This window comes from Cavia porcellus, unplaced genomic scaffold (assembly GCF_034190915.1).
Source record: "Cavia porcellus strain 051 isolate PalLab524CR breed Dunkin Hartley unplaced genomic scaffold, mCavPor4.1 scaffold_1, whole genome shotgun sequence".
Classification (NCBI taxonomy): Eukaryota; Metazoa; Chordata; class Mammalia; order Rodentia; family Caviidae; genus Cavia; species Cavia porcellus.
The window spans coordinates 139,834,953-139,844,813 of NW_026947484.1; the positions used below are offsets into that span (position 1 = coordinate 139,834,953).

Sequence of the window (9,861 nt, forward strand, 5' to 3'; positions counted from 1 at the left end):
TTATGAGGCCATTGCATATTCTTGGAACTTTACTCAGACACTTCCTCTATTTGGGTGGAGGGAAATAGTACCTCTTTGTCTTTTGATCACATAGTCATGGAATTTCTAGATTAAGAGAGAAAGTTTCCAATGATCAGAAAAACAGATGAAAAAGCAAAATGGATAAATTTAGATTATTGAGAAGTGGAAGAAGAAAAAGAATGACAGCTAATAACAAATGTTGTGAAACAAGAGGATGCTCAAATACAACAACCAGTCCACAATAAACCAAATGACCATTAACAATAGAAAAAAACAAAAAAACTTGGTTCCAGGAAAAATCTTCCAACACCAACCAAGGCCAACTGTCTCTATATGGTAGAATAGAGCATTTTTAATTTAATAAACCTAAAGTTGAGAGTGGACTATAAGTCCAATAATACCTTACTGGCTGACTAAATATTCTAATTTAATCCTCCAGCTGATTATCATCTTTGAAGATACTGTCTTCCACCCAAATGCAATGCACAGTGGCTAAACTGAGAGCTCTATGGGTCCTAAAATGGAAGGTCTTCCTGCCTCACTTTCATATTGTAAAGGGGATGCAGTGTCAGTGGTGCCTCATTGCCCAAGGAATACAGTGGTACCATAACCCCTACATCAAATGGGCACATATTCAAAGCATTTAAAAGACCAATTTCTTAATTTTTTTCTCGTGAGTTATACTATTCTGCAGAGAACTGATGTCTTAAACTTCTCTCTAAATTATAAACCTGGTACTCATATTACCAGATTTTAAGGTCCTAAACTCTCCTTCTGGAGGGTATTTATAGATTCTTCTTGTCTTGAGCAAAGACAAAGAATTGCTCAAGACAAGGTCAAAGGTAATGAAGTTTTCTTAAAGGTAGGAACATAAAAAAGCTCTCCAAAGCAAGTTTAGTCCTGACTAGGAAAAAAAGTATACCCTTCTACATAAGGGTAGGCAAGAGAGAACACACAAAGTCAATATGGAGTATCCCTTTTGTATCATCCACTCCTGGGAATGATGTCCAGTCTAGCCCATCCTGTTATTGTTGAGTGAACCAAAATACTCCAGTTTCTTGTGTGTGCTAAGGAAAGAATTGCCAAATACACACCTCGTAGTGAGTACCTATTTATTGAAGATCATAGAATAGTAGAAGAAACAGGAAAAAGGGTGTCAGGAATGGCAGAACTCAAGAATAAGAAGAACTCTAAAAGAGCTTCACATAGCTTAAGTTTCCAGTGTTTAGAAGGCCAGGCATCTTTAACTTCCAGTACTGCCCACTGTGGTCAGACACCTCTGACTTCAGGTGTCTCCCATTTCATCTTTCACTGGTGTTAGAAGTAATGATGTACTGCCTCAGGCATGGAGAGCTCCAAACTCTAAACATGGGTAATCTGAACGAGGGGAAAGGAGTGGCTCATTCAATTTCCCTGTTTCTTACTGTATCAATCCTACTGGAAACCTACTTGAGTTCTTGCAAGAAGTCCTTGTACAGAGTTTTGTGAACTGTTCTGCACATGTTATCCTGGGATGTTGTAATTAACATATCACACCTACATCCCTCATCCAGCTTTAACAAACCTTGATCTCCTGTCGCACTTTATTACAGCCTTCATTATGAAAGAACATAAAAGTTTGTACATAAGAGAATTCATCCAATTAATCTGACCTTTGACAAAACAATACCACTTGTAAAATAGGATAAATAATTTAAAGATACATTAAGTGACCATCTTTCTTCAAATTACAACACATATGTGGACTACATAGTGTTATGATAGAATTTTTTACTCAGAGGCTTATTGAAACCTATGTAATCAGATTTACTGTATGTACCTTAGATGGGTTAGATGGTACTGAAACAGAAATGCCCATTCCAGAAGCTAAAGTAGTTATAAAAAAGAAAACCTGAGCTGTCTCTGACAAACTTCTTTCAGAGAGGCAAATCTGAGAAGAATAGCCTTCAGAATTTTACTTCACGGTAACTAAACACAAACAAGACTGGAGTGAGGTCCAAATGGTTACCAAAGAACTAAGGTCCAAAAGTAACTTACCTAATACCGCTTTTACTAAAAACAACCTGAGCAAGGTCCAAAAGTGTATGCAAACCCCAACTAATAAAGCTAGAAGTTCCATTCTGTGAACATAGCATGATTTATCCACACTGAACTCCAGTGGCTCCCCAAGAGACAAACACCTCTCCTTCCATCAAACAAGGTGTTTGAAGACAGCCAAAGTTTTGAGAAGGGAAGGAGACACCCCTAGATTGAAAGACTCATGCCAGCTGCTGGTGACCCTTGGGGGCAAGTATAGCTTGTTATAAAGAGTGATTTCCTCCTGAGAGATTGACATAGGAGATTAGGGTGTTGCAAAGCTGGCTGGGGAAACAGACATATCCTGTTAATAACAGGATCTTGAAACAGTTCCTAAATCCCTGCATGTGGACTTCTTGCTGAAACTTTATGCAAGTTTTCAATAAGGTGACCTAGACCTGACATCAGCCTGGGCTGTGGGATCCCAGCACCACTTCTCAGGACCCATATGTAGAAGTTTTTGTGTGTTTCCTCAAGATTTGGACAATCTAAAAGCACACAGATGCCAAGAAGAGCTTGCTATTATGGCTTTTCGCGTGATCATCTGCCCTGTTTTCTCCAGGATGTATTTTAAAATGTTGCTTTTTCCTCTTTTACTCCACTCAACCTCACTCTGCAGGGCCACTTTCTCCCTCGCTCTTCATTTTTACTTTTGTAGATAAACTTTGTTATGCTTTTTGCTTATTTCATTTAATTCTCTCCTCAAGATGAAAAGAACCTGAAATCCAACTCCAGGAGGAGAGAGAAGCAGCCTAAAATGGGGTAATGTTTAATTGGTGGGTCGCTTTTAGAAGAAGCTACCTGATAACCAGATGGTTACTCCTGCCCATACACATTGATAAAACTCACAACTCAGAGGGTAGAACTACTGGCTAGACTATAAATGTGCTTCCAAATTAAGGTATAGGCTGCCCACAACATGAAAGAAAATACTAAGGAAATAAAAATTGGTAAGAAGAAATTAAACTTATTCAAGAGATAGCATTTTGAAAAGAAACAGGGCTATGAAAATCAAAGGTCCATTTAGGAATCTTGAAGTATGCAGAGTTTTTATAGGAAAAAATAACAGAAGGACAAGAACACAAGAAGAGTGAAGTCTTTATCATCCACTAGGTATGTCACTCTTTCGTTATTTTTAAAGTAGCCAGAATAATGCAATCAACCTCAGCCTCCTGTGTCTTGTTCCTGTAGTTCTTTTTTACAAAGCAGAATTGCAGATTTAAGACAAATGTTACAAAGGTCACCAAATTTTCTGGGATACAGAATTCTAAAGATTACTTAGCAGTTAACATCTTAATCCTTTAGATGGCACTTTTCTTTAGAAATTAAAATTCTAGGGGAAAGTAAGTGGGTAGAGAATTTGAAAAAGTGTTACAGAGGACCAAAGTACTAACAAAAGGGAAACAAAAAGTAACTCTCCAAAGAACAACTTTCTAAAGAAGCTACACAGTACCAAGTGGATCCTCCCTTTCCCGCAGACCCCCCAATAGCACCTGGGGCAAAAATCATCACTTTAGTCATCTGTGTTATTCTATGATTTCTTCCACAGTCAGACGTCCTTATTGTTTCACTGGTGTTTTTGATGAACAAATACTAATATACCAGAATTGTATGTAAAATAGTTGGGAACTAACATCTGATCTCAGGAAATAGCAGAGCTCAGTTTAGAGCATGAGCCCCTCAAAAGTCACAATAGAAGGTGTTGGCCCACTAAGGGTCAGGGGGAGATTTTCTCGATGAAGTCCCCAGTTTAAAGCATGCACATGTGCAAAAGAGCGGCAACATTAAGCAATAGGGAGCAAAGCACAAGGACACAAGAGAGCAACAGTCACATGCATTTTAGGGTATAATTCTTTAGAAGTTGTCATCGTGTATTTATATTCTTATATAGGTCTATAACCAGCACATGTGTGTTTACCTGTGCTAAATCATAGATACATGACTGTATCCCACTGTGCACTTGTGCTATACAAGCTGGGTCAGTCAGTCTTCAGGTGTCCTTAGACACACCAGCTTTGAAGCAGTCTGAGTGGTACCGCACAGAGGGATTGTGAAAGATGGTCAAAAGTCTACAGAAATATAAGAGTGGAGAATCCTTACTGTGTTTTTTCTGTGCCAAAAAACAGTACAACATTTTTGCAGTGTCACAAACATAGTTATTCAGATTCCTACTCTGCAATGAGATATAAATAGCTGTTTGATCCATCCACATAATTATCACATATTCTGATCAATGTACTTTTTTTATATTTGTTCCTTTCAAGGAATGACCTCTGACCTCTACATCTCCCTACTATAACTATCCTAAAAGAACTAGATAATTGTCACTCTTTTGAGGAAACTTCCCACCCCATCCAGAAAGATTCCCAGCGATGTGCCCTGTGTTCCACAGAGTTGTAAACAAAGAACAAAGTAAATGTGCTTGAGTGACATATTCTGGATGCCTAGTGTCTGAAGACAGCTTGGCAGGGCATCTCAGTTGTCATTCACACAGCTGCTGTTGTTGATGTGTCAGGCCTGCTCACAGGCAGACCATCATGGACATCAACTTGAAAGGTAAAGTACCCTGAAGGTGAGCTACAGCAGGCAGGAATAGGACAATGGAAGAACACATGAGAAGAAATAAAAATTCACCACGTAATTTAAATGCATAAGCCAGAACTTTTCGGGCAAAGAACTTGGCCAAGGCCTCAGAGGTAGTCTGTAGGAGGGTCACAATACTATACATGTGTACTTCAAAGGTCAGGAAAACTTTGCATTCCAAGGCTGACTAGACTCCAAATTGAAAACCTTGATATCCATCCACCTCCACCCATGGGGCAGACCACCTTACAGATGACACCTAAGTCATGTTCTTAGATCTCTCATCTAGAGCCTCCTGAGTACCTGAATAATGGATTCATCTCTAGAGATGTGGCACATCTGTTCCAAAGTCTTCAGGAAAAAATGGTATAGCATTTTCCTTCCCACTATAGTTTTTTCACAAGAATCATTTCCCACTGTCCATATGACTATCTTTCAGTCCACCACTGGGTCTATTCTGGAAAAGTAGATTTTAGATGCCCAAAGTAAACCTTTCTCAGATCCTCATGCCTAAATGCATGATAACTCTTAATTAATTAGGACTTTTCAACCTACCATAAATTGAGTGTCTTAGTTATTTTTCTGATTGCTGAAACAAAATACCTGACGCCCACAAGTCAAAGTAGGAAAGATTTATTTCATCTCAAAATTTGTAGAAGATTCAGTCCATAGTTGACTGACTCCAATATAGTGTGGCATCACAGAGGAGCTCATGGAAGAGCAGAAGGCAGTAGCAAAAGCTACAAACTCAGTCTCCCTTTCTCTTTTGTCCTATGAGGCTACAAGAATTTTGGATAGTGCCACCCAAATCCAGGATGGGTGTTCCATTATCCACACTGAAAATTATGCTAAACCAATCAATGGCCTAATTTAGTACCACAAACTCTTAATCCCATTATCACACACCTTAGATCCAGCCATCTCCAAAAGTCCCACTTGTGAGTACATGAATCTTTAGGGAGACATTTAGGTACAATTCATAACATTGATACACATTATCTCAAGGAAGCTCACCCTTTAATATCATCACCTTGATGCCTGGAAGCCAGTCTTTCCAGAAACACTGCATTCCCATATCCTAATCCATGTTTATGCCATGCTTTTTCCCCTCAAACTAGTGATTCAGAATCTCCTTTGCAAAGCAACCATTTGGGTTTGAGTCTCCACACCATCTCAAAACAAACTCTTTCTAGTTAGTATTTCACTGTTCCCCTACATTCTCACACTGCACAAGGGCATTATAAGTTCCTAATTCTTGTTTCCAATTCCTGTCACATAAGACCTGTCTTCTGTATTATCCAACAACAAAGTGAAATAATGAAAGGGCAGTTGCCTTTCTAAAACATTTATTAAGACATTATCATAGGTCTACAAAACACATTAAATGATATTCACTTTCTTGCTTGTTAAAATAAGCTCACATTTTCTTGACTAAACATTTTTAATTAGCTTTCTCTCAATGAAATCAAATGCATAAAGCTTAAAAAGGAGAATTAATTGATTAATGAAAAATATCCTTTCTCAGGACGTTCCTTTCTTCTTCAAGGGGAAGTACTCTCCAAGCCTTTCAGGACAGCAAGTCTATGCTGCTAACAGGATTCTATGGCATCCATATATTCCCAACAGGCAGCACATTCTCATTTTCAATTCTTCCCCAAGCTCAACAGAAAAGGCCAGAACAAGACTTCACAGTTCTAAGAAATAGAAATATTTATCCTGTTAATTACTGTGTAATCAGAGTGATAGAAAGGAGAGAGATTCACAGAGGACACATCAGAAGTAGATGCTGAGTCTATATCTCCTTCAAAGCAATAATCATTCCTTCAAAGTCTGAAAATTTGGTTCTACTGATGAAGCTTCTTAATCATCAACCATGAGAAAATGCAAGAATTGCACTATTTAAGAGTGTATATTTCCTACTTATCATTGTGCATATGCAGGTGTAATAGTAGCTTCTAACCGTACAAGAGCAGATGTGATGTCAGTTACCAACAGTTTTTAAATTGTGTCCTCCTCCATCTTAGAGGAGGGCAGTAGTATATAGAAGCTGAGGCAGTAGAACCACAAGTTTAAATCCTACTTTGCAAGACCATTTCTCAAAATAAAAGGGGGGAGTGTGAGATACAGCTCAGTAGAAAGGTCCTAAATTCAACTCACATTATCATAAAAAGAATAATAAAATAAAATTAAAATGAACTGTATTTAATGAAATCATATGCATAAAAAATGGTAAGTTGAAGTTTGGGACAACTCTTGTTGTTATAGTTTTAGTTTTTTATAGTTCTGGGAATTAAAATTATGGCCTTCTGCATGACAAACAAATCTGCTATCATTGAACCATATTTCCCATACCAAATGATAAATTTTAATATAAGAAATTGTCAGTGAGTCATAGTTATTTTCTCATTGCTGAGACAAATTCCCAACACCCACAAGTTAAACGAGGAATACGTTATTTAGTTCACAGTTTATAGAAGATTTCAGTCCATAATTATCTGGCTATAAGGCAAGGTGGCACATGGAAGAGGGGCAACCATTTAAGGCAATGAAATACAGAGAAAGCAAGAAGGAAAAGAGAAGACTCTTTCTGTCCTTTATAATGTAGGGAGGCTTCTCTCCCTAGGGTAGGTTTAGCACTCATACCCATAAGCAGAGCCAGAACTATGTCAAACCAATCAATGGACTGATATCCTAATAACAGCCCTAATCTTAGCATCACACACTCAAGATTCAGCCACCACTGAAAAAGTCCTGTGACCACATGTAATTTTGAAGAACCATCTACACAAACCATAACATTCTGCCCCTGGCCCTTCAAAGACTCATGCATGTCCCTTTATACAAAATACATTTAGTCCATCTCCAAGAGTTTCCAAAGTTCTAATAATTTCAACATTTCTGAAAAGTCTAAATCCCAAGCCACTACTGACAGAGTTAAGGCAAACTCTTAGCTATAAGCACCTGCATGAATGAGAAGAAAGCTAAACACTGGCTCTAAAACAGAGTTTCTTGCAGAGGGTGACCACAAAAGAGAACCAATGCATGGCAAACAGAAGACAGCAAAAGCATTCAAGCAAGAAATTACCACAGCTCTCTCCATCCAGTATATCTTATCCAGGCTACTTAAGGAAAGTAGCACTCATACCTTTATCCCTTAGTGCTCTTGAGGCTAGCATCGTACTAGGAATCAACTTCAGCATCACACATCTCAGATCCAGCCACCTTTGTAAGACCTCACCTATGACTGTGTGAGGCTTTGGGGGGACATCTAAACACAAAACATAATATGCAGTTCAGACAGTTTCAGTGCCAAAGATGAGAGATTACTCAGAGTCAATGTCCAGTTCAAGCTTGATGAAAGTTCAAAGGGACTGCCCATATCAGTGATCCTCAGCATGAGAGAATCTTGTATAGACAACCCCAAACTGAAGCCTTTGTGGCTTTTTATTGATAGAATCAGGGAGTGAGAATAAAAAACAAAAGATCACCTGTGCAGGAATTCATGTAGAAGATAGGCAAAAGACAGGAAAAGGATAGAGTTGTCTGCTATCTGACTCAGTTAGAGCCAATCTAAGTCATAAATTAGAGTATGAAGAGGACAAGGGTCAGACATATGTTCTTTACAGGAATGTGTTTTGCTCCTACATGAATTTGTGCCACTAGAGGCCATCTTTGGATCTTTTGCCATGCCTTTGAGGAGACTTTGAGTGTGTGGCCCTCCAAATCCCTTATCTTTGCATTTCCCTCACATACATTGATCTGGCCAAAAGCTCTACACGTAGTCACAATAAATTATCAACAATTCTTGCTACCACAATTTAAACATGAATAGTTTTTATTTTTCTATTTTCCTCCAACTATAGCATAGTATCTCAGTCAGGAAAAAGACAAATCACACTCAAATAATAACTTCCTTTGGGAAGAAAAAAGGCATGAACATGAATCTTGGATATGATGGAGTCTCTACATTATACAGGCCATGTGCTTCCATGGGTAGGTACTCAGCTCCTGTTGGAGGCCTATGTGCAAGCCAGCATGCCAGTCTTCATCTACACAAGCACAACTGAAGTAGCAGGGCCCAACTCCTCCAACGAGATCATCCAGATTGCTCATGAGGCCGACGATCATGAAAGCACCTGGTCTACTCCATACTCACAGCAAAAAGCTGGCTGAGCAGGTTATGCTGAAAGCTAATGGCTGCAAGCTGAGAAATAGTGGTATGCTGTATACTTGTGCCTTGAGACTCCCGTACATCTATGGAGAAGGAAGCCCATTCTTATCTTCTATGATGAATATAGCCCTCAAAAACAGTGAGCTCATAAAAAGTATAGCCAAATTTTCTATAGTCAACCCAGTCTATGTTGACAATGCAGTCTGGGCCCACATTCTGACCACCAGGGCCTTCAGGGACCCCAACAAGGCCCCAAACATTGGGGGTTGATTCTACTATATCACAGATGATATGCCTCATCAAAACTATGATAATTTGCATTACACCCTGAGCAAAGAGTGGGGTGTATCCTTTGATTAAACCCTGAGCCTTCTTTTCTATCTAATGCCCTGGCTTGCTTTCTTTCTGGAAATGGTGAGTTTCCTATTGAATCCCATTTACAAATATCAACCTCCCTTCACCTGCCACTTAATGACATTGTCAAATGCCATGTTCACAGTTTCCTATAAGAAAACTCAATCCAATCTATGGAATGAACTACTCTTCAGCTGGAAGAAAGCCAAACAGAAAACTGGGCAGTAGATTGGTTCACTAATACAGCAGCACAAGGGGACTTCGAAGACAAAGACTCAGTAATGTGGTCATGACAAGGATGTGGTTCTGGGTGATGCCTGGAGCTATTTACCTACTTCCTCCTTCTGACTTCCTGCAGAACTTGACAAAGGCAGGAGTACAAGTCATACACTCTCCCTCTGACACAATGGCAACTTACTGTCTTTCAAAGGCCACCAGATGCCTGCTGGTTTCATTTCCCCTCTCTAATCATAATGTGATACAATGAAAAACAAAGTAAAACTTTGAATGCATAACATAGGGTCCATGTGACTTTTTTAAACACACGTTTTCCACCTTTCCTTTCCCTTTCCAGTTATACTAATGTGCTGCTCAGAAAGCTGCATGGAACTGTTTTGTGAAAAGTAATAGCAGGGCCAGAAAGGCACCTGAGAGTG

General features: G+C 39.0%; 1 pseudogene; it reads left to right on the plus strand.

The window, feature by feature from the left end:
• Positions 1-9,487, plus strand: part of LOC100726248 (3 beta-hydroxysteroid dehydrogenase/Delta 5-->4-isomerase-like) — a 32,617-nt pseudogene extending 23,130 nt beyond the window's left edge.
• The last annotated feature ends 374 nt before the right edge of the window (positions 9,488-9,861 follow it).